This window comes from Passer domesticus, chromosome 6, assembly GCF_036417665.1.
Source record: "Passer domesticus isolate bPasDom1 chromosome 6, bPasDom1.hap1, whole genome shotgun sequence".
Taxonomy (NCBI): Eukaryota; Metazoa; Chordata; class Aves; order Passeriformes; family Passeridae; genus Passer; species Passer domesticus.
Window position 1 is genome coordinate 62,879,587 of NC_087479.1, and position 25,804 is coordinate 62,905,390.

The following is a 25,804-nucleotide window of genomic DNA, read 5'->3' on the forward strand; positions in this document are numbered from 1 at the left end:
AAATTGCGAACATCCCAATATACCAGCCTGAAGCAAGGTGCCACCAGAGGCAACTGTGGCTGGTTGGACAGTGCGAAGTTCCTTCAGAATATGGACATCAGGGACCTGGCCTGGTGACTTTTGTTTCTCTGGGGAAAGGCCATAGTTCCTGGGCAGGTTCCGGTGGACCGTAGCGGCACGGTGCTTCTTAAAATTCTGAACATCTCAAGACATCTCCCAGAAGCAAGGCACCACCATAGGCAAGTGTGGCTGGTTTGACAGTGCCAAGTGCCTCCTGCAAATCGACATCAGGAACCTGGCCTGGTGACTTTTGTTTCTCTGGGGAAAGGTCATCATTCTTGTCCGGGGCCCGCTGGCCCGGAGTGGCCGGCGTACTGCTGAAATTCCTCACGGTTGAGGATACCTCCCAGATGAAAGGAGGCCGCAGAGGAAACTGTGGCTGGTTTGACAGTGCCAAGTGCCTCCTGCAAACTGACATCAGGAACCTGGCCTGGTGACTTTTGTTTCTCAGGGGAAAGGCCATGGTTCATATCCTGGACCAGTTGGACCTGAGAGGCCAGCTGCCTGCTGAAATTCCGAACGGATCAGGATGCCGCCCAGATGCAAGGTGCCCCCAAAGGCACCTGCAGTTGGTTTGACAGTGCCAAGTGCCTCCTGCAAACTGACATCAGGAACCTGACCTGGTGAGTTTTGTTTCTCTGGGGAAAGGCCATAGATGATGTGCAGTGCCCGGTGGCCCGGAGTGGCCGGCTGCCTGCTGAAATTCCGCACGGATGAGGATACGTCCCAGATGCAAGGTGCCCCCACAGGCAACTGTGGCTGGTTTGACAGTGCCAAGTGCCTCCTGCAAACTGACATCAGGAACCTGGCCTGGTGACTCTTCTTTCTCTGGAGAAAGGCCATGGTTCATTTCCAGGGCCGGGTGGCCCGGAGTGGCCAGCTGCCAGCTGAAATTCGTCACGGCTGAGGATACCTCCCAGACGCAAGGAGCCCCCAGAGGAGACTGTGGCTGGTTTGACAGTGCCAAGTGCCTCCTGCAAACTGACATCAGGAACCTGGCCTGGTGACTTTTGTTTCTCTGGGGAAAGGCCATTGTACGTGTCCAGGGCCTGATGGCCCGGAGTGGCCGGCTGCCTGCTGAAATTCCGCACGGATCAGGATACCTCCCAGACCGAAACTACCACCACAGGCAACTGTGGCTGGTTTGACAGTGCCAAGTGCCTCCTGCAAACTGACATCAGGAACCTGGCTTGGGGAGTTTTCTTTCTCTGGTGAAAGGCCAATGTACGTGTCCAGGGCCTGATGGCCCGGAGTGGCCGGCAGCCTGCTGAAATTCCGCACGTATGAGGATACATCCCAGATGCAAGGTGCCCCCACAGGCGACTGTGGCTGGTTTGACAGTGCCAAGTGCCTCCTGCAAACTGACATCAGGAACCTGGCCTGGTGACTTTTGTTTCTCTGGGGAAAGGCCATGGTTCATATACTGGGCACGTAGGACCGGAGAGACAGGCTGCCTACTGAAATTCCGAACGGATCTGGATGCCGCCCAGATGCAAGGTGCCCCCACAGGCACCTGCGGTTGGTTTGAGAGTGCCAAGTGCCTCCTGCAAACTGACATCAGGAACCTGGCCTGGTGATTTTGTTTCTCTGGTGAAAGGCCATGGTTCGTGTCCAGTGCCCGGTGGCCTGGAGTGGCCAGCTGCCTGCTGAAATTCCGCACGTATGAGGATACGTCCCAGATGCAAGGTGCCCCCACAGGCAACAGTGGCTGGATTGACAGTGCCAAGTGCCTCCTGCAAACTGACATCAGGAACCTGGCCTGGTGCTTTTGTTTCTCTGGGGAAAGGCCATTGTACGTTTCCTGGGCCTGGTGGCCCCTAGTGGCCGGCCGCCTGCTGAAATTCCGCATGGATCAGGATACCTCCCAGACCGAAAGTACCACCACAGGCAACTGTGGCTGGTTTGACAGTGCCAGGTGCCTCCTGCAAACTGACATCAGGACCCTGGCCTGGGGAGTTGTCTTTCTCAGAGGAAAAACCAGTGTTCTTGTCCCACGTCCTGTAGCCCGGAGTGGCCGGCTGCCTGCCGAAATTCTCAACGTCTCAATATACATCCTAGAAGCAAGGCGCCACAATAGGCAATTGTGGCGGATTGGACAGTGCCAAATGCCTCCTGCAAATTGACATCAGGAACATGGCCTGCTGAGTTTTGCTTCTGTCAGAAAAAGTTCATGGTTCATGTCCAGGTTGAGGTGACCCGGCGTGGCAGGGTGTCTCTTAAAATTCCAAACATCTCAGGATGGCTCCCAGAATCAAGGCGCCACCACAGGCACCTGTGGGTGGTTGGACAGTGCCAAGTGCCTCCTGCAAACTGACGTCAGGAACTTGGCCTGGTGAGTTTTGTTTCTCACAGAAAAGGCCATCGTTGGTGTCCAGGGTCCGGTGGCCAGGAGAGGACTGGTGCCTGCTGAAATTGCGAACATCCCAATATACCAGCCTGAAGCAAGGTGCCACCAGAGGCAACTGTGGCTGGTTGGACAGTGCGAAGTTCCTTCAGAATATGGACATCAGGGACCTGGCCTGGTGACTTTTGTTTCTCTGGGGAAAGGCCATAGTTCCTGGGCAGGTTCCGGTGGACCGTAGCGGCACGGTGCTTCTTAAAATTCGGAACATCTCAAGACATCTCCCAGAAGCAAGGCACAACCATAGGCAAGTGTGGCTGGTTTGACAGGGCCAAGTGCCTCCTGCAAATCGACATCAGGAACCTGGCCTGGTGACTTTTGTTTCTCTGGGGAAAGGTCATCATTCTTGTCCAGGGCCCGCTGGCCCGGAGTGGCCGGCGTAGTGCTGAAATTCCTCACGGTTGAGGATACCTCCCAGATGAAAGGAGGCCGCAGAGGAAACTGTGGCTGGTTTGACAGTGCCAAGTGCCTCCTGCAAACTGACATCAGGAACCTGGCCTGGTGACTTTTGTTTCTCAGGGGAAAGGCCATAGATGATGTGCAGTGCCCGGTGGCCCGGAGTGGCCGGCTGCCTGCTGAAATTCCGCACGGATCAGGATACCTCCCAGATGCAAGGTGCCCCCACAGGCAACTGTGGCTGGTTTGACAGTGCCAAGTGCCTCCTGCAAACTGACATCAGGAACCTGGCCTGGTGACTTTTCTTTCTCTGGGGAAAGGCCATTGTTCATGTCCAGGGCCGGGTGGCCCGGAGTGGCCAGCTGCCAGCTGAAATTCGTCACGGCTGAGGATACCTCCCAGACGCAATGAGCCCCCAGAGGAGACTGTGGCTGGTTTGACAGTGCCAAGTGCCTCCTGCAAACTGACATCAGGAACCTGGCCTGGTGACTTTTGTTTCTCTGGGGAAAGGCCATTGTTCATGTCCAGGCCCGGGTGGCCCGGAGTGGCCAGCTGCCAGCTGAAATTCGTCGCGGCTGAGGATACCTCCCAGACGCAAGGAGCCCCCAGAGGAGACTGTGGCTGGTTTGACAGTGCCAAGTGCCTCCTGCAAACTGACATCAGGAACCTGGCCTGGTGACTTTTGTTTCTCTGGGGAAAAGCCATGGTTCATATCCTCGACCTGTATGCCCGGAGTGGCCGGCTGCCTGCTGAAATTCCGCACGGATCAGGATACCTCCCAAATGGAAGGTGCTTCCACAGGCACCTGTGGCTGGTTTGACAGTGCCAAGTGCCTCCTTCAAACTGACATCAGGAACCTGGCCTGGTGACTTTTGTTTCTCTGGGCAAGCGCCATCATCCTTGTCCGGGGCCCGGTGGCCCGGCGTGGCCGGCAGCCTGCTGAAATTCCGAACCGATCAGGATACCTGCCAGACCGAAAACACCACCACAGGCAACTGTGGCTGGATTGACAGTGCCAAGTGCCTCCTGCAAACTGACATCAGGAACCTGGCCTGGTGCTTTTGTTTCTCTGGGGAAAGGCCATTGTACGTTTCCAGGGCCTGGTGGCCCCTAGTGGCCGGCCGCCTGCTGAAATTCCGCATGGATTAGGATACCTCCCAGACCGAAAGTACCACCACAGGCAACTGTGGCTGGTTTGACAGTGCCAGGTGCCTCCTGCAAACTGACATCAGGACCCTGGCCTGGGGAGTTGTCTTTCTCAGAGGAAAAACCAGTGTTCTTGTCCCACGTCCTGTAGCCCGGAGTGGCCGGCTGCCTGCCGAAATTCTCAACGTCTCAATATACATCCTAGAAGCAAGGCGCCACAATAGGCAATTGTGGCGGATTGGACAGTGCCAAATGCCTCCTGCAAATTGACATCAGGAACATGGCATGCTGAGTTTTGCTTCTGTCAGAAAAAGTTCATGGTTCATGTCCAGGTTGAGGTGACCCGGCGTGGCAGGGTGTCTCTTAAAATTCCAAACATCTCAGGATGGCTCCCAGAATCAAGGCGCCACCACAGGCACCTGTGGGTGGTTGGACAGTGCCAAGTGCCTCCTGCAAACTGACGTCAGGAACTTGGCCTGGTGACTTTTGTTTCTCACAGAAAAGGCCATCGTTGGTGTCCAGGGTCCGGTGGCCAGGAGAGGACTGGTGCCTGCTGAAATTGCGAACATCCCAATATACCAGCCTGAAGCAAGGTGCCACCAGAGGCAACTGTGGCTGGTTGGACAGTGCGAAGTTCCTTCAGAATATGGACATCAGGGACCTGGCCTGGTGACTTTTGTTTCTCTGGGGAAAGGCCATAGTTCCTGGGCAGGTTCCGGTGGACCGTAGCGGCACGGTGCTTCTTAAAATTTCGAACATCTCAAGACATCTCCCAGAAGCAAGGCACCACCATAGGCAAGTGTGGCTGGTTCGACAGGGCCAAGTGCCTCCTGCAAATCGACATCAGGAACCTGGCCTGGTGACTTTTGTTTCTCTGGGGAAAGGTCATCATTCTTGTCCGGGGCCCGCTGGCCCGGAGTAGCCGGCGTACTGCTGAAATTCCTCACGGTTGAGGATACCTCCCAGATGAAAGGAGGCCGCAGAGGAAACTGTGGCTGGTTTGACAGTGCCAAGTGCCTCCTGCAAACTGACATCAGGAACCTGGCCTGGTGACTTTTGTTTCTCTGGGGAAAGGCCATGGTTCATATCCTGGACCAGTTGGACATGAGAGGCCGGTTGCCTGCTGAAATTCCGAACGGATCAGGATGCCGCCCAGATGCAAGGTGCCCCCAAAGGCACCTGCAGTTGGTTTGACAGTGCCAAGTGCCTCCTGCAAACTGACATCAGGAACCTGACCTGGTGAGTTTTGTTTCTCTGGGGAAAGGCCATAGATGATGTGCAGTGCCCGGTGGCCCGGAGTGGCCGGCTGCCTGCTGAAATTCCGCACGGATGAGGATACGTCCCAGATGCAAGGTGCCCCCACAGGCAACTGTGGCTGGTTTGACAGTGCCAAGTGCCTCCTGCAAACTGACATCAGGAACCTGGCCTGGTGACTCTTCTTTCTCTGGAGAAAGGCCATGGTTCATTTCCAGGGCCGGGTGGCCCGGAGTGGCCAGCTGCCAGCTGAAATTCGTCACGGCTGAGGATACCTCCCAGACGCAAGGAGCCCCCAGAGGAGACTGTGGCTGGTTTGACAGTGCCAAGTGCCTCCTGCAAACTGACATCAGGAACCTGGCCTGGTGACTTTTGTTTCTCTGGGGAAAGGCCATTGTACGTGTCCAGGGCCTGATGGCCCGGAGTGGCCGGCTGCCTGCTGAAATTCCGCACGGATCAGGATACCTCCCAGACCGAAACTACCACCACAGGCAACTGTGGCTGGTTTGACAGTGCCAAGTGCCTCCTGCAAACTGACATCAGGAACCTGGCTTGGGGAGTTTTCTTTCTCTGGTGAAAGGCCAATGTACGTGTCCAGGGCCTGATGGCCCGGAGTGGCCGGCAGCCTGCTGAAATTCCGCACGTATGAGGATACATCCCAGATGCAAGGTGCCCCCACAGGCGACTGTGGCTGGTTTGACAGTGCCAAGTGCCTCCTGCAAACTGACATCAGGAACCTGGCCTGGTGACTTTTGTTTCTCTGGGGAAAGGCCATGGTTCATATACTGGGCACGTAGGACCGGAGAGACAGGCTGCCTACTGAAATTCCGAACGGATCTGGATGCCGCCCAGATGCAAGGTGCCCCCACAGGCACCTGCGGTTGGTTTGAGAGTGCCAAGTGCCTCCTGCAAACTGACATCAGGAACCTGGCCTGGTGATTTTGTTTCTCTGGTGAAAGGCCATGGTTCGTGTCCAGTGCCCGGTGGCCTGGAGTGGCCAGCTGCCTGCTGAAATTCCGCACGTATGAGGATACGTCCCAGATGCAAGGTGCCCCCACAGGCAACAGTGGCTGGATTGACAGTGCCAAGTGCCTCCTGCAAACTGACATCAGGAACCTGGCCTGGTGCTTTTGTTTCTCTGGGGAAAGGCCATTGTACGTTTCCTGGGCCTGGTGGCCCCTAGTGGCCGGCCGCCTGCTGAAATTCCGCATGGATCAGGATACCTCCCAGACCGAAAGTACCACCACAGGCAACTGTGGCTGGTTTGACAGTGCCAGGTGCCTCCTGCAAACTGACATCAGGACCCTGGCCTGGGGAGTTGTCTTTCTCAGAGGAAAAACCAGTGTTCTTGTCCCACGTCCTGTAGCCCGGAGTGGCCGGCTGCCTGCCGAAATTCTCAACGTCTCAATATACATCCTAGAAGCAAGGCGCCACAATAGGCAATTGTGGCGGATTGGACAGTGCCAAATGCCTCCTGCAAATTGACATCAGGAACATGGCCTGCTGAGTTTTGCTTCTGTCAGAAAAAGTTCATGGTTCATGTCCAGGTTGAGGTGACCCGGCGTGGCAGGGTGTCTCTTAAAATTCCAAACATCTCAGGATGGCTCCCAGAATCAAGGCGCCACCACAGGCACCTGTGGGTGGTTGGACAGTGCCAAGTGCCTCCTGCAAACTGACGTCAGGAACTTGGCCTGGTGAGTTTTGTTTCTCACAGAAAAGGCCATCGTTGGTGTCCAGGGTCCGGTGGCCAGGAGAGGACTGGTGCCTGCTGAAATTGCGAACATCCCAATATACCAGCCTGAAGCAAGGTGCCACCAGAGGCAACTGTGGCTGGTTGGACAGTGCGAAGTTCCTTCAGAATATGGACATCAGGGACCTGGCCTGGTGACTTTTGTTTCTCTGGGGAAAGGCCATAGTTCCTGGGCAGGTTCCGGTGGACCGTAGCGGCACGGTGCTTCTTAAAATTCGGAACATCTCAAGACATCTCCCAGAAGCAAGGCACAACCATAGGCAAGTGTGGCTGGTTTGACAGGGCCAAGTGCCTCCTGCAAATCGACATCAGGAACCTGGCCTGGTGACTTTTGTTTCTCTGGGGAAAGGTCATCATTCTTGTCCAGGGCCCGCTGGCCCGGAGTGGCCGGCGTAGTGCTGAAATTCCTCACGGTTGAGGATACCTCCCAGATGAAAGGAGGCCGCAGAGGAAACTGTGGCTGGTTTGACAGTGCCAAGTGCCTCCTGCAAACTGACATCAGGAACCTGGCCTGGTGACTTTTGTTTCTCAGGGGAAAGGCCATAGATGATGTGCAGTGCCCGGTGGCCCGGAGTGGCCGGCTGCCTGCTGAAATTCCGCACGGATCAGGATACCTCCCAGATGCAAGGTGCCCCCACAGGCAACTGTGGCTGGTTTGACAGTGCCAAGTGCCTCCTGCAAACTGACATCAGGAACCTGGCCTGGTGACTTTTCTTTCTCTGGGGAAAGGCCATTGTTCATGTCCAGGGCCGGGTGGCCCGGAGTGGCCAGCTGCCAGCTGAAATTCGTCACGGCTGAGGATACCTCCCAGACGCAATGAGCCCCCAGAGGAGACTGTGGCTGGTTTGACAGTGCCAAGTGCCTCCTGCAAACTGACATCAGGAACCTGGCCTGGTGACTTTTGTTTCTCTGGGGAAAGGCCATTGTTCATGTCCAGGCCCGGGTGGCCCGGAGTGGCCAGCTGCCAGCTGAAATTCGTCGCGGCTGAGGATACCTCCCAGACGCAAGGAGCCCCCAGAGGAGACTGTGGCTGGTTTGACAGTGCCAAGTGCCTCCTGCAAACTGACATCAGGAACCTGGCCTGGTGACTTTTGTTTCTCTGGGGAAAAGCCATGGTTCATATCCTCGACCTGTATGCCCGGAGTGGCCGGCTGCCTGCTGAAATTCCGCACGGATCAGGATACCTCCCAAATGGAAGGTGCTTCCACAGGCACCTGTGGCTGGTTTGACAGTGCCAAGTGCCTCCTTCAAACTGACATCAGGAACCTGGCCTGGTGACTTTTGTTTCTCTGGGCAAGCGCCATCATCCTTGTCCGGGGCCCGGTGGCCCGGCGTGGCCGGCAGCCTGCTGAAATTCCGAACCGATCAGGATACCTGCCAGACCGAAAACACCACCACAGGCAACTGTGGCTGGATTGACAGTGCCAAGTGCCTCCTGCAAACTGACATCAGGAACCTGGCCTGGTGCTTTTGTTTCTCTGGGGAAAGGCCATTGTACGTTTCCAGGGCCTGGTGGCCCCTAGTGGCCGGCCGCCTGCTGAAATTCCGCATGGATTAGGATACCTCCCAGACCGAAAGTACCACCACAGGCAACTGTGGCTGGTTTGACAGTGCCAGGTGCCTCCTGCAAACTGACATCAGGACCCTGGCCTGGGGAGTTGTCTTTCTCAGAGGAAAAACCAGTGTTCTTGTCCCACGTCCTGTAGCCCGGAGTGGCCGGCTGCCTGCCGAAATTCTCAACGTCTCAATATACATCCTAGAAGCAAGGCGCCACAATAGGCAATTGTGGCGGATTGGACAGTGCCAAATGCCTCCTGCAAATTGACATCAGGAACATGGCATGCTGAGTTTTGCTTCTGTCAGAAAAAGTTCATGGTTCATGTCCAGGTTGAGGTGACCCGGCGTGGCAGGGTGTCTCTTAAAATTCCAAACATCTCAGGATGGCTCCCAGAATCAAGGCGCCACCACAGGCACCTGTGGGTGGTTGGACAGTGCCAAGTGCCTCCTGCAAACTGACGTCAGGAACTTGGCCTGGTGACTTTTGTTTCTCACAGAAAAGGCCATCGTTGGTGTCCAGGGTCCGGTGGCCAGGAGAGGACTGGTGCCTGCTGAAATTGCGAACATCCCAATATACCAGCCTGAAGCAAGGTGCCACCAGAGGCAACTGTGGCTGGTTGGACAGTGCGAAGTTCCTTCAGAATATGGACATCAGGGACCTGGCCTGGTGACTTTTGTTTCTCTGGGGAAAGGCCATAGTTCCTGGGCAGGTTCCGGTGGACCGTAGCGGCACGGTGCTTCTTAAAATTTCGAACATCTCAAGACATCTCCCAGAAGCAAGGCACCACCATAGGCAAGTGTGGCTGGTTCGACAGGGCCAAGTGCCTCCTGCAAATCGACATCAGGAACCTGGCCTGGTGACTTTTGTTTCTCTGGGGAAAGGTCATCATTCTTGTCCGGGGCCCGCTGGCCCGGAGTAGCCGGCGTACTGCTGAAATTCCTCACGGTTGAGGATACCTCCCAGATGAAAGGAGGCCGCAGAGGAAACTGTGGCTGGTTTGACAGTGCCAAGTGCCTCCTGCAAACTGACATCAGGAACCTGGCCTGGTGACTTTTGTTTCTCTGGGGAAAGGCCATGGTTCATATCCTGGACCAGTTGGACATGAGAGGCCGGTTGCCTGCTGAAATTCCGAACGGATCAGGATGCCGCCCAGATGCAAGGTGCCCCCAAAGGCACCTGCAGTTGGTTTGACAGTGCCAAGTGCCTCCTGCAAACTGACATCAGGAACCTGACCTGGTGAGTTTTGTTTCTCTGGGGAAAGGCCATAGATGATGTGCAGTGCCCGGTGGCCCGGAGTGGCCGGCTGCCTGCTGAAATTCCGCACGGATGAGGATACGTCCCAGATGCAAGGTGCCCCCACAGGCAACTGTGGCTGGTTTGACAGTGCCAAGTGCCTCCTGCAAACTGACATCAGGAACCTGGCCTGGTGACTCTTCTTTCTCTGGAGAAAGGCCATGGTTCATTTCCAGGGCCGGGTGGCCCGGAGTGGCCAGCTGCCAGCTGAAATTCGTCACGGCTGAGGATACCTCCCAGACGCAAGGAGCCCCCAGAGGAGACTGTGGCTGGTTTGACAGTGCCAAGTGCCTCCTGCAAACTGACATCAGGAACCTGGCCTGGTGACTTTTCTTTCTCTGGGGAAAGGCCATTGTACGTGTCCAGGGCCTGATGGCCCGGAGTGGCCGGCTGCCTGCTGAAATTCCGCACGGATCAGGATACCTCCCAGACCGAAACTACCACCACAGGCAACTGTGGCTGGTTTGACAGTGCCAAGTGCCTCCTGCAAACTGACATCGGGAACCTGGCTTGGGGAGTTTTCTTTCTCTGGTGAAAGGCCAATGTACGTGTCCAGGGCCTGATGGCCCGGAGTGGCCAGCAGCCTGCTGAAATTCCTCACGGTTGAGGATACATCCCAGATGCAAGGTGCCCCCACAGGCGACTGTGGCTGGTTTGACAGTGCCAAGTGCCTCCTGCAAACTGACATCAGGAACCTGGCCTGGTGACTTTTGTTTCTCTGGGGAAAGGCCATGGTTCATATACTGGGCACGTAGGACCGGAGAGACAGGCTGCCTACTGAAATTCCGAACGGATCTGGATGCCGCCCAGATGCAAGGTGCCCCCACAGGCACCTGCGGTTGGTTTGAGAGTGCCAAGTGCCTCCTGCAAACTGACATCAGGAACCTGGCCTGGTGATTTTGTTTCTCTGGTGAAAGGCCATGGTTCGTGTCCAGTGCCCGGTGGCCTGGAGTGGCCAGCTGCCTGCTGAAATTCCGCACGTATGAGGATACGTCCCAGATGCAAGGTGCCCCCACAGGCAACAGTGGCTGGATTGACAGTGCCAAGTGCCTCCTGCAAACTGACATCAGGAACCTGGCCTGGTGCTTTTGTTTCTCTGGGGAAAGGCCATTGTACGTTTCCTGGGCCTGGTGGCCCCTAGTGGCCGGCCGCCTGCTGAAATTCCGCATGGATCAGGATACCTCCCAGACCGAAAGTACCACCACAGGCAACTGTGGCTGGTTTGACAGTGCCAGGTGCCTCCTGCAAACTGACATCAGGACCCTGGCCTGGGGAGTTGTCTTTCTCAGAGGAAAAACCAGTGTTCTTGTCCCACGTCCTGTAGCCCGGAGTGGCCGGCTGCCTGCCGAAATTCTCAACGTCTCAATATACATCCTAGAAGCAAGGCGCCACAATAGGCAATTGTGGCGGATTGGACAGTGCCAAATGCCTCCTGCAAATTGACATCAGGAACATGGCATGCTGAGTTTTGCTTCTGTCAGAAAAAGTTCATGGTTCATGTCCAGGTTGAGGTGACCCGGCGTGGCAGGGTGTCTCTTAAAATTCCAAACATCTCAGGATGGCTCCCAGAATCAAGGCGCCACCACAGGCACCTGTGGGTGGTTGGACAGTGCCAAGTGCCTCCTGCAAACTGACGTCAGGAACGTGGCCTGGTGAGTTTTGTTTCTCACAGAAAAGGCCATCGTTGGTGTCCAGGGTCCGGTGGCCAGGAGAGGACTGGTGCCTGCTGAAATTGCGAACATCCCAATATACCAGCCTGAAGCAAGGTGCCACCAGAGGCAACTGTGGCTGGTTGGACAGTGCGAAGTTCCTTCAGAATATGGACATCAGGGACCTGGCCTGGTGACTTTTGTTTCTCTGGGGAAAGGCCATAGTTCCTGGGCAGGTTCCGGTGGACTGTAGCGGCACGGTGCTTCTTAAAATTCCGAACATCTCAAGACATCTCCCAGAAGCAAGGCACAACCATAGGCAAGTGTGGCTGGTTTGACAGTGCCAAGTGCCTCCTGCAAATCGACATCAGGAACCTGGCCTGGTGACTTTTGTTTCTCTGGGGAAAGGTCATCATTCTTGTCCAGGGCCCGCTGGCCCGGAGTGGCCGGCGTAGTGCTGAAATTCCTCACGGTTGAGGATACCTCCCAGATGAAAGGAGGCCGCAGAGGAAACTGTGGCTGGTTTGACAGTGCCAAGTGCCTCCTGCAAACTGACATCAGGAACCTGGCCTGGTGACTTTTGTTTCTCAGGGGAAAGGCCATAGATGATGTGCAGTGCCCGGTGGCCCGGAGTGGCCGGCTGCCTGCTGAAATTCCGCACGGATCAGGATACCTCCCAGATGCAAGGTGCCCCCACAGGCAACTGTGGCTGGTTTGACAGTGCCAAGTGCCTCCTGCAAACTGACATCAGGAACCTGGCCTGGTGACTTTTCTTTCTCTGGGGAAAGGCCATGGTTCATGTCCAGGGCCGGGTGGCCCGGAGTGGCCAGCTGCCAGCTGAAATTCGTCACGGCTGAGGATACCTCCCAGACGCAAGGAGCCCCCAGAGGAGACTGTGGCTGGTTTGACAGTGCCAAGTGCCTCCTGCAAACTGACATCAGGAACCTGGCCTGGTGACTTTTGTTTCTCTGGGGAAAGGCCATTGTTCATGTCCAGGCCCGGGTGGCCCGGAGTGGCCAGCTGCCAGCTGAAATTCGTCACGGCTGAGGATACCTCCCAGACGCAAGGAGCCCCCAGAGGAGACTGTGGCTGGTTTGACAGTGCCAAGTGCCTCCTGCAAACTGACATCAGGAACCTGGCCTGGTGACTTTTGTTTCTCTGGGGAAAAGCCATGGTTCATATCCTCGACCTGTATGCCCGGAGTGGCCGGCTGCCTGCTGAAATTCCGCACGGATCAGGATACCTCCCAAATGGAAGGTGCTTCCACAGGCAACTGTGGCTGGTTTGACAGTGCCAGGTGCCTCCTTCAAACTGACATCAGGAACCTGGCCTGGTGACTTTTGTTTCTCTGGGCAAGCGCCATCATCCTTGTCCGGGGCCCGGTGGCCCGGCGTGGCCGGCAGCCTGCTGAAATTCCGAACCGATCAGGATACCTCCCAGACCGAAAACACCACCACAGGCAACTGTGGCTGGTTTGACAGTGCCAAGTGCCTCCTGCAAACTGACATCAGGAACCTGGCCTGGTGATTTTGTTTCTCTGGTGAAAGGCCACTGTTCATGTCCAGGCCCGGGTGGCCAGGAGTGGCCAGCTGCCAGCTGAAATTCCGCACGTATGAGGATACATCCCAGATGCAAGGTGCCCCCACAGGCAACTGTGGCTGGTTTGACAGTGCCAAGTGCCTCCTGTAAACTGACATCAGGAACCTGGCCTGGTGACTTTTGTTTCTCTGGGGAAAGGCCATGCTTCATATCCTGGACCTGTAGGCCCGGAGTGGCCGGCTCCCTGCTGAAATTCCGAATGGATCAGGATGCCGCCCAGATGCAATGTGCCCCCACAGGCACCTGTGGCTGGTTTGACAGTGCCAAGTGCCTCCTGCAAACTGACATCAGGAACCTGGCTTGGGGAGTTTTCTTTCTCTGGTGAAAGGCCAATGTACGTGTCCAGGGCCTGATGGCCCGGAGTGGCCGGCAGCCTGCTGAAATTCCGCACGTATGAGGATACATCCCAGATGCAAGGTGCCCCCACAGGCGACTGTGGCTGGTTTGACAGTGCCAAGTGCCTCCTGCAAACTGACATCAGGAACCTGGCCTGGTGACTTTTGTTTCTCTGGGGAAAGGCCATGGTTCATATACTGGGCACGTAGGACCGGAGAGACAGGCTGCCTACTGAAATTCCGAACGGATCTGGATGCCGCCCAGATGCAAGGTGCCCCCACAGGCACCTGCGGTTGGTTTGAGAGTGCCAAGTGCCTCCTGCAAACTGACATCAGGAACCTGGCCTGGTGATTTTGTTTCTCTGGTGAAAGGCCATGGTTCGTGTCCAGTGCCCGGTGGCCTGGAGTGGCCAGCTGCCTGCTGAAATTCCGCACGTATGAGGATACGTCCCAGATGCAAGGTGCCCCCACAGGCAACAGTGGCTGGATTGACAGTGCCAAGTGCCTCCTGCAAACTGACATCAGGAACCTGGCCTGGTGCTTTTGTTTCTCTGGGGAAAGGCCATTGTACGTTTCCTGGGCCTGGTGGCCCCTAGTGGCCGGCCGCCTGCTGAAATTCCGCATGGATCAGGATACCTCCCAGACCGAAAGTACCACCACAGGCAACTGTGGCTGGTTTGACAGTGCCAGGTGCCTCCTGCAAACTGACATCAGGACCCTGGCCTGGGGAGTTGTCTTTCTCAGAGGAAAAACCAGTGTTCTTGTCCCACGTCCTGTAGCCCGGAGTGGCCGGCTGCCTGCCGAAATTCTCAACGTCTCAATATACATCCTAGAAGCAAGGCGCCACAATAGGCAATTGTGGCGGATTGGACAGTGCCAAATGCCTCCTGCAAATTGACATCAGGAACATGGCATGCTGAGTTTTGCTTCTGTCAGAAAAAGTTCATGGTTCATGTCCAGGTTGAGGTGACCCGGCGTGGCAGGGTGTCTCTTAAAATTCCAAACATCTCAGGATGGCTCCCAGAATCAAGGCGCCACCACAGGCACCTGTGGGTGGTTGGACAGTGCCAAGTGCCTCCTGCAAACTGACGTCAGGAACGTGGCCTGGTGAGTTTTGTTTCTCACAGAAAAGGCCATCGTTGGTGTCCAGGGTCCGGTGGCCAGGAGAGGACTGGTGCCTGCTGAAATTGCGAACATCCCAATATACCAGCCTGAAGCAAGGTGCCACCAGAGGCAACTGTGGCTGGTTGGACAGTGCGAAGTTCCTTCAGAATATGGACATCAGGGACCTGGCCTGGTGACTTTTGTTTCTCTGGGGAAAGGCCATAGTTCCTGGGCAGGTTCCGGTGGACCGTAGCGGCACGGTGCTTCTTAAAATTCCGAACATCTCAAGACATCTCCCAGATGCAAGGCACAACCATAGGCAAGTGTGGCTGGTTTGACAGTGCCAAGTGCCTCCTGCAAATCGACATCAGGAACCTGGCCTGGTGACTTTTGTTTCTCTGGGGAAAGGTCATCATTCTTGTCCAGGGCCCGCTGGCCCGGAGTGGCCGGCAGCCTGCTGAAATTCCTCACGGTTGAGGATACCTCCCAGATGAAAGGTGCCCCCACAGGCAACAGTGGCTGGTTTGACAGTGCCAAGTGCCTCCTGCAAACTGACATCAGGACCCTGGCCTGGTGACTTTTGTTTCTCAGGGGAAAGGCCATAGATGATGTGCAGTGCCCGGTGGCCCGGAGTGGCCGGCTGCCTGCTGAAATTCCGCACGGATGAGGATACCTCCCAGATGCAAGGTGCCCCCACAGGCAACTGTGGCTGGTTTGACAGTGCCAAGTGCCTCCTGCAAACTGACATCAGGAACCTGGCCTGGTGACTTTTCTTTCTCTGGGGAAAGGCCATGGTTCATGTCCAGGGCCGGGTGGCCCGGAGTGGCCAGCTGCCAGCTGAAATTCGTCACGGCTGAGGATACCTCCCAGACGCAAGGAGCCCCCAGAGGAGACTGTGGCTGGTTTGACAGTGCCAAGTGCCTCCTGCAAACTGACATCAGGAACCTGGCCTGGTGACTTTTCTTTCTCTGGGGAAAGGCCATGGTTCATGTCCAGGGCCGGGTGGCCCGGAGTGGCCAGCTGCCAGCTGAAATTCGTCACGGCTGAGGATACCTCCCAGACGCAAGGAGCCCCCAGAGGAGACTGTGGCTGGTTTGACAGTGCCAAGTGCCTCCTGCAAACTGACATCAGGAACCTGGCCTGGTGACTTTTGTTTCTCTGGGGAAAAGCCATGGTTCATATCCTCGACCTGTATGCCCGGAGTGGCCGGCTGCCTGCTGAAATTCCGCACGGATCAGGATACCTCCCAAATGGAAGGTGCTTCCACAGGCACCTGTGGCTGGTTTGACAGTGCCAGGTGCCTCCTTCAAACTGACATCAGGAACCTGGCCTGGTGACTTTTGTTTCTCTGGGCAAGCGCCATCATCCTTGTCCGGGGCCCGGTGGCCCGGCGTGGCCGGCAGCCTGCTGAAATTCCGAACCGATCAGGATACCTCCCAGACCGAAAACACCACCACAGGCAACTGTGGCTGGTTTGACAGTGCCAAGTGCCTCCTGCAAACTGACATCAGGAACCTGGCCTGGTGACTTTTGTTTCTCTGGGGAAAGGCCACTGTTCATGTCCAGGCCCGGGTGGCCAGGAGTGGCCAGCTGCCAGCTGAAATTCCGCACGTATGAGGATACATCCCAGATGCAAGGTGCCCCCACAGGCAACTGTGGCTGGTTTGACAGTGCCAAGTGCCTCCTGTAAACTGACATCAGGAACCTGGCCTGGTGACTTTTGTTTCTCTGGGGAAAGGCCATGCTTCATATCCTGGACCTGTAGGCCCGGAGTGGCCGGCTCCCTGCTGAAATTCCGAATGGATCAGGATGCCGCCCAGATGCAATGTGCCCCCACAGGCACCTGTGGCTGGTTTGACAGTGCCAAGTGCCTCCTGCAAACTGACATCAGGAACCTGGCCTGGTGACTTTCGTTTCTCTGGGGAAAGGCCATAGATGATGTCCAGTGCCCGGTGGCCCGGAGTGGCCGGCTGCCTGCTGAAATTCCTCACGTATGAGGATCCATCCCAGATGCATGGTGCCCGCGCAGGCAACAGTGGCTGGTTTGAGAGTGCCAAGTGCCTCCTGCAAACTGACATCAGGAACCTGGCCTGGTGACTTTTGTTTCTCTGGGGAAAGGCCATCGTCCCTATCCAGGGCCCCGCGGCCCGGAGTGGCCAGCTGCCTGCTGAAGTTGCGCACGGATCAGGATACCTCCCAGAATGAAAATACCACCACAGGCAACTGTGGCTGGTTTGACAGTGCCAAGTGCCTCCTGCAAACTGACATCAAGAACCTGGCCTGGTGACTTTTGTTTCCTGGTGAAAGGCCATTGTACGTGTCCAGGGCCTGATGGCCCGGAGTGGCCGGCTGCCTGCTGAAATTCCGCACGGATCAGGATACCTCCCAGACCGAAACTACCACCACAGGCAACTGTGGCTGGTTTGACAGTGCCAAGTGCCTCCTGCAAACTGACATCAGGAACCTGGCTTGGGGAGTTTTCTTTCTCTGGTGAAAGGCCAATGTACGTGTCCAGGGCCTGATGGCCCGGAGTGGCCGGCAGCCTGCTGAAATTCCTCACGGTTGAGGATACCTCCCAGATGAAAGGTGCCCCCACAGGCAACTGTGGCTGGTTTGACAGTGCCAAGTGCCTCCTGCAAACTGACATCAGGACCCTGGCCTGGTGAGTTGTCTTTCTCAGAGGAAAAGCCAGTGTTCTTGTCCCACGTCCTGTAGCCCGGAGTGGCCGGCTGCCTGCCGAAATACTCAACGTCTCAATATACATCCTAGAAGCAAGGCGCCACAATAGGCAATTGTGGCGGATTGGACAGTGCCAAATGCCTCCTGCAAATTGACATCAGGAACATGGCCTGCTGAGTTTTGCTTCTGTCAGAAAAAGTTCATGGTTCATTTCCAGGTTGAGGTGACCCAGTGTGGCAGGGTGTCTCTTAAAATTCCAAACATCTCAGGATGGCTCCCAGAATCAAGGCGCCACCACAGGAACCTGTGGGTGGTTGGACAGTGCCAAGTGCCTCCTGCAAACTGACGTCAGGAACTTGGCCTGGTGACTTTTGTTTCTCACAGAAAAGGCCATCGTTGGTGTCCAGGGTCCGGTGGCCAGGAGAGGACTGGTGCCTGCTGAAATTGCGAACATCCCAATATACCAGCCTGAAGCAAGGTGCCACCAGAGGCAACTGTGGCTGGTTGGACAGTGCGAAGTTCCTTCAGAATATGGACATCAAGGACCTGGCCTGGTGACTTTTGTTTCTCTGGGGAACGGCCATAGTTCCTGGGCAGGTTCCGGTGGACCGTAGCGGCACGGTGCTTCTTAAAATTCCGAACATCTCAAAACATCTCACAGAAGAAAGGCACATCCATAGGCAAGAGTGGCTGGTATGACAGTGCCAAGTGCCTCCTGCAAATCGACATCAGGAACCTGGCCTGGTGACTTTTGTTTCTCTGGGGAAAGGTCATCATTCTTGTCCAGGGCCCGGTGGCCCGGAGTGTCCGGCGTACTGCTGAAATTCCTCACGGTTGAGGATACCTCCCAGACGCAAGGTGCTCCCACAGGCAACTGTGGCTGGTTTGACAGTGCCAAGTGCCTCCTGCAAACTGACATCAGGAACTTGGCCTGGTGACTTTTCTTTCTCTGGTGAAAGGCCAATGTACGTGTCCAGGGCCTGATGGCCCGGAGTGGCCGGCAGCCTGCTGAAATTCCTCACTGTTGAGGATACCTCCCAGATGAAAGGTGCCCCCACAGGCAACTGTGGCTGGTTTGACAGTGCCAAGTGCCTCCTGCAAACTGACATCAGGACCCTGGCCTGGTGAGTTGTCTTTCTCAGAGGAAAAGCCAGTGTTCTTGTCCCACGTCCTGTAGCCCGGAGTGGCCGGCTGCCTGCCGAAATACTCAACGTCTCAATATACATCCTAGAAGCAAGGCGCCACAATAGGCAATTGTGGCGGATTGGACAGTGCCAAATGCCTCCTGCAAATTGACATCAGGAACATGGCCTGCTGAGTTTTGCTTCTGTCAGAAAAAGTTCATGGTTCATTTCCAGGTTGAGGTGACCCGGTGTGGCAGGGTGTCTCTTAAAATTCCAAACATCTCAGGATGGCTCCCAGAATCAAGGCGCCACCACAGGAACCTGTGGGTGGTTGGACAGTGCCAAGTGCCTCCTGCAAACTGACGTCAGGAACTTGGCCTGGTGACTTTTGTTTCTCACAGAAAAGGCCATCGTTGGTGTCCAGGGTCCGGTGGCCAGGAGAGGACTGGTGCCTGCTGAAATTGCGAACATCCCAATATACCAGCCTGAAGCAAGGTGCCACCAGAGGCAACTGTGGCTGGTTGGACAGTGCGAAGTTCCTTCAGAATATGGACATCAAGGACCTGGCCTGGTGACTTTTGTTTCTCTGGGGAAAGGCCATAGTTCCTGGGCAGGTTCCGGTGGACCGTAGCGGCACGGTGCTTCTTAAAATTCCGAACATCTCAAGACATCTCACAGAAGAAAGGCACATCCATAGGCAAGAGTGGCTGGTTCGACAGGGCCAAGTGCCTCCTGCAAATCGACATCAGGAACCTGGCCTGGTGACTTTTGTTTCTCTGGGGAAAGGTCATCATTCTTGTCCAGGGCCCGGTGGCCCGGAGTGTCCGGCGTACTGCTGAAATTCCTCACGGTTGAGGATACCTCCCAGACGCAAGGTGCTCCCACAGGCAACTGTGGCTGGTTTGACAGTGCCAAGTGCCTCCTGCAAACTGACATCAGGAACTTGGCCTGGTGACTTTTGTTTCTCTGGGGAAAGGCCATGGTTCATGTCCAGGGCCAGGTGGCCCGGAGTGGCTGGCTGCCTGCTGAAATTCCTCACGGTTGAGGATACCTCCCAGATGAATGGAGCCCGCAGAGGAAACTGTGGCTGGTTTGACAGTGCCAAGTGCCTCCTGCAAACTGACATCAGGAACCTGGACTGGTGACTTTTGTTTCTCTGGGGAAAGGCCATGGTTCATATCCTGGACCTGTTGGACCTGAGAGGCCGGCTGCCTGCTGAAATTCTGAACGAATCAGGATGCCGTCCAGATGCAAGGTGTCCCCAAAGGCACCTGCAGTTGGTTTGACAGTGCCAAGTGCCTCCTGCAAACTGACATCAGGAACCTGGCCTGGTGACTTTTGTTTCTCTGGGGAAATGCCATAGATGATGTCCAGTGCCCGGTGGCCCGGAGTGGCCGGCTGCCTGCTGAAATTCCGCACGGATCAGGATACGTCTCAGATGCAAGGTGCCCACACAGGCAACTGTGGCTGGATTGACAGTGCCAAGTGCCTCCTGCAAACTGACATCAGGAACCTGGCCTGGTGACTTTTCTTTCTCTGGGGAAAGGCCATGGTTCATGTCCAGGGCCCGGTGGCCCGGAGTGGCCAGCTGCCAGCTGAAATTCGTCACGGCTGAGGATACCTCCCGGACGCAAGGAGCCCCCAGAGGAGACTGTGGCTGGTTTGACAGTGCCAAGTGCCTCCTGCAAACTGACATCAGGAACCTGGCCTGGTGACTTTTGTTTCTCTGGGGAAAGGCCATTGTTCATGTCCAGGGCCGGGTGGCCCGGAGTGGCCAGCTGCCAGCTGAAATTCCGCACGTGTGAGGATACATCCCAGATGCAAGGTGCCCCCAAAGGCAACTGTGGCTGGTTTGACAGTGCCAAGTACCTCCTGTAAACTGACATCAGGAACCTGGCCTGGTGACTTTTGTTTCTCTGGGGAAAGGCCATGGTTCATATCCTGGACCTGTAGGCCCGGAGTGGCCGGCTCCCTGCTGAAATTCCGAATGGATCAGAATGCCGCCCAGATGCAAGGTGCCCCCACAGGCAACTGTGGCTGGTTTGACAGTGCCAAGTGCCTCCTGCAAACTGACATCAGGACCCTGGCCTGGTGACTTTTGTTTCTCAGGGGAAAGGCCATAGATGATGTGCAGTGCCCGGTGGCCCGGAGTGGCCGGCTGCCTGCTGAAATTCCGCACGGATGAGGATACCTCCCAGATGCAAGGTGCCCCCACAGGCAACTGTGGCTGGTTTGACAGTGCCAAGTGCCTCCTGCAAACTGACATCAGGAACCTGGCCTGGTGACTTTTCTTTCTCTGGGGAAAGGCCATGGTTCATGTCCAGGGCCGGGTGGCCCGGAGTGGCCAGCTGCCAGCTGAAATTCGTCACGGCTGAGGATACCTCCCAGACGCAAGGAGCCCCCAGAGGAGACTGTGGCTGGTTTGACAGTGCCAAGTGCCTCCTGCAAACTGACATCAGGAACCTGGCCTGGTGACTTTTGTTTCTCTGGGGAAAGGCCATTGTTCATGTCCAGGCCCGGGTGGCCCGGAGTGGCCAGCTGCCAGCTGAAATTCGTCACGGCTGAGGATACCTCCCAGACGCAAGGAGCCCCCAGAGGAGACTGTGGCTGGTTTGACAGTGCCAAGTGCCTCCTGCAAACTGACATCAGGAACCTGGCCTGGTGACTTTTGTTTCTCTGGGGAAAAGCCATGGTTCATATCCTGGACCTGTATGCCCGGAGTGGCCGGCTGCCTGCTGAAATTCCGCACGGATCAGGATACCTCCCAAATGGAAGGTGCTTCCACAGGCACCTGTGGCTGGTTTGACAGTGCCAGGTGCCTCCTTCAAACTGACATCAGGAACCTGGCCTGGTGACTTTTGTTTCTCTGGGCAAGCGCCATCATCCTTGTCCGGGGCCCGGTGGCCCGGCGTGGCCGGCAGCCTGCTGAAATTCCGAACCGATCAGGATACCTCCCAGACCGAAAACACCACCACAGGCAACTGTGGCTGGTTTGACAGTGCCAAGTGCCTCCTGCAAACTGACATCAGGAACCTGGCCTGGTGACTTTTGTTTCTCTGGGGAAAGGCCACTGTTCATGTCCAGGCCCGGGTGGCCAGGAGTGGCCAGCTGCCAGCTGAAATTCCGCACGTATGAGGATACATCCCAGATGCAAGGTGCCCCCACAGGCAACTGTGGCTGGTTTGACAGTGCCAAGTGCCTCCTGTAAACTGACATCAGGAACCTGGCCTGGTGACTTTTGTTTCTCTGGGGAAAGGCCATGCTTCATATCCTGGACCTGTAGGCCCGGAGTGGCCGGCTCCCTGCTGAAATTCCGAATGGATCAGGATGCCGCCCAGATGCAATGTGCCCCCACAGGCACCTGTGGCTGGTTTGACAGTGCCAAGTGCCTCCTGCAAACTGACATCAGGAACCTGGCCTGGTGACTTTCGTTTCTCTGGGGAAAGGCCATAGATGATGTCCAGTGCCCGGTGGCCCGGAGTGGCCGGCTGCCTGCTGAAATTCCTCACGTATGAGGATCCATCCCAGATGCATGGTGCCCGCGCAGGCAACAGTGGCTGGTTTGAGAGTGCCAAGTGCCTCCTGCAAACTGACATCAGGAACCTGGCCTGGTGACTTTTGTTTCTCTGGGGAAAGGCCATCGTCCCTATCCAGGGCCCCGCGGCCCGGAGTGGCCAGCTGCCTGCTGAAGTTGCGCACGGATCAGGATACCTCCCAGAATGAAAATACCACCACAGGCAACTGTGGCTGGTTTGACAGTGCCAAGTGCCTCCTGCAAACTGACATCAAGAACCTGGCCTGGTGACTTTTGTTTCCTGGTGAAAGGCCATTGTACGTGTCCAGGGCCTGATGGCCCGGAGTGGCCGGCTGCCTGCTGAAATTCCGCACGGATCAGGATACCTCCCAGACCGAAACTACCACCACAGGCAACTGTGGCTGGTTTGACAGTGCCAAGTGCCTCCTGCAAACTGACATCAGGAACCTGGCTTGGGGAGTTTTCTTTCTCTGGTGAAAGGCCAATGTACGTGTCCAGGGCCTGATGGCCCGGAGTGGCCGGCAGCCTGCTGAAATTCCTCACGGTTGAGGATACCTCCCAGATGAAAGGTGCCCCCACAGGCAACTGTGGCTGGTTTGACAGTGCCAAGTGCCTCCTGCAAACTGACATCAGGACCCTGGCCTGGTGAGTTGTCTTTCTCAGAGGAAAAGCCAGTGTTCTTGTCCCACGTCCTGTAGCCCGGAGTGGCCGGCTGCCTGCCGAAATACTCAACGTCTCAATATACATCCTAGAAGCAAGGCGCCACAATAGGCAATTGTGGCGGATTGGACAGTGCCAAATGCCTCCTGCAAATTGACATCAGGAACATGGCATGCTGAGTTTTGCTTCTGTCAGAAAAAGTTCATGGTTCATGTCCAGGTTGAGGTGACCCGGCGTGGCAGGGTGTCTCTTAAAATTCCAAACATCTCAGGATGGCTCCCAGAATCAAGGCGCCACCACAGGCACCTGTGGGTGGTTGGACAGTGCCAAGTGCCTCCTGCAAACTGACGTCAGGAACTTGGCCTGGTGACTTTTGTTTCTCACAGAAAAGGCCATCGTTGGTGTCCAGGGTCCGGTGGCCAGGAGAGGACTGGTGCCTGCTGAAATTGCGAACATCCCAATATACCAGCCTGAAGCAAGGTGCCACCAGAGGCAACTGTGGCTGGTTGGACAGTGCGAAGTTCCTTCAGAATATGGACATCAAGGACCTGGCCTGGTGACTTTTGTTTCTCTGGGGAACGGCCATAGTTCCTGGGCAGGTTCCGGTGGACCGTAGCGGCACGGTGCTTCTTAAAATTCCGAACATCTCAAAACATCTCACAGAAGAAAGGCACATCCATAGGCAAGAGTGGCTGGTATGACAGTGCCAAGTGCCTCCTGCAAATCGACATCAGGAACCTGGCCTGGTGACTTTTGTTTCTCTGGGGAAAGGTCATCATTCTTGTCCAGGGCCCGGTGGCCCGGAGTGTCCGGCGTACTGCTGAAATTCCTCACGGTTGAGGATACCTCCCAGACGCAAGGTGCTCCCACAGGCAACTGTGGCTGGTTTGACAGTGCCAAGTGCCTCCTGCAAACTGACATCAGGAACTTGGCCTGGTGACTTTTCTTTCTCTGGTGAAAGGCCAATGTACGTGTCCAGGGCCTGATGGCCCGGAGTGGCCGGCAGCCAGCTGAAATTCCTCACTGTTGAGGATACCTCCCAGATGAAAGGTGCTCCCACAGGCAACTGTGGCTGGTTTGACAGTGCCAAGTGCCTCCTGCAAACTGACATCAGGACCCTGGCCTGGTGAGTTGTCTTTCTCAGAGGAAAAGCCAGTGTTCTTGTCCCACGTCCTGTAGCCCGGAGTGGCCGGCTGCCTGCCGAAATACTCAACGTCTCAATATACATCCTAGAAGCAAGGCGCCACAATAGGCAATTGTGGCGGATTGGACAGTGCCAAATGCCTCCTGCAAATTGACATCAGGAACATGGCATGCTGAGTTTTGCTTCTGTCAGAAAAAGTTCATGGTTCATTTCCAGGTTGAGGTGACCCGGTGTGGCAGGGTGTCTCTTAAAATTCCAAACATCTCAGGATGGCTCCCAGAATCAAGGCGCCACCACAGGCACCTGTGGGTGGTTGGACAGTGCCAAGTGCCTCCTGCAAACTGACGTCAGGAACTTGGCCTGGTGACTTTTGTTTCTCACAGAAAAGGCCATCGTTGGTGTCCAGGGTCCGGTGGCCAGGAGAGGACTGGTGCCTGCTGAAATTGCGAACATCCCAATATACCAGCCTGAAGCAAGGTGCCACCAGAGGCAACTGTGGCTGGTTGGACAGTGCGAAGTTCCTTCAGAATATGGACATCAAGGACCTGGCCTGGTGACTTTTGTTTCTCTGGGGAAAGGCCATAGTTCCTGGGCAGGTTCCGGTGGACCGTAGCGGCACGGTGCTTCTTAAAATTCCGAACATCTCAAGACATCTCACAGAAGAAAGGCACATCCATAGGCAAGAGTGGCTGGTTCGACAGGGCCAAGTGCCTCCTGCAAATCGACATCAGGAACCTGGCCTGGTGACTTTTGTTTCTCTGGGGAAAGGTCATCATTCTTGTCCAGGGCCCGGTGGCCCGGAGTGTCCGGCGTACTGCTCAAATTCCTCACGGTTGAGGATACCTCCCAGACGCAAGGTGCTCCCACAGGCAACTGTGGCTGGTTTGACAGTGCCAAGTGCCTCCTGCAAACTGACATCAGGAACTTGGCCTGGTGACTTTTGTTTCTCTGGGGAAAGGCCATGGTTCATGTCCAGGGCCAGGTGGCCCGGAGTGGCTGGCTGCCTGCTGAAATTCCTCACGGTTGAGGATACCTCCCAGATGAATGGAGCCCGCAGAGGAAACTGTGGCTGGTTTGACAGTGCCAAGTGCCTCCTGCAAACTGACATCAGGAACCTGGACTGGTGACTTTTGTTTCTCTGGGGAAAGGCCATGGTTCATATCCTGGACCTGTTGGACCTGAGAGGCCGGCTGCCTGCTGAAATTCTGAACGAATCAGGATGCCGTCCAGATGCAAGGTGTCCCCAAAGGCACCTGCAGTTGGTTTGACAGTGCCAAGTGCCTCCTGCAAACTGACATCAGGAACCTGGCCTGGTGACTTTTGTTTCTCTGGGGAAATGCCATAGATGATGTCCAGTGCCCGGTGGCCCGGAGTGGCCGGCTGCCTGCTGAAATTCCGCACGGATCAGGATACGTCTCAGATGCAAGGTGCCCACACAGGCAACTGTGGCTGGATTGACAGTGCCAAGTGCCTCCTGCAAACTGACATCAGGAACCTGGCCTGGTGACTTTTCTTTCTCTGGGGAAAGGCCATGGTTCATGTCCAGGGCCCGGTGGCCCGGAGTGGCCAGCTGCCAGCTGAAATTCGTCACGGCTGAGGATACCTCCCGGACGCAAGGTGCCCCCAGAGGAGACTGTGGCTGGTTTGACAGTGCCAAGTGCCTCCTGCAAACTGACATCAGGAACCTGGCCTGGTGACTTTTGTTTCTCTGGGGAAAGGCCATTGTTCATGTCCAGGGCCGGGTGGCCCGGAGTGGCCAGCTGCCAGCTGAAATTCCGCACGTGTGAGGATACATCCCAGATGCAAGGTGCCCCCAAAGGCAACTGTGGCTGGTTTGACAGTGCCAAGTACCTCCTGTCAACTGACATCAGGAACCTGGCCTGGTGACTTTTGTTTCTCTGGGGAAAGGCCATGGTTCATATCCTGGACCTGTAGGCCCGGAGTGGCCGGCTCCCTGCTGAAATTCCGAATGGATCAGAATGCCGCCCAGATGCAAGGTGCCCCCACAGGCAACTGTGGCTGGTTTGACAGTGCCAAGTGCCTCCTGCAAACTGACATCAGGAACCTGGCCTGGTGACTTTTGTTTCTCTGGGGAAAGGCCATGGTTCAGGTCCAGG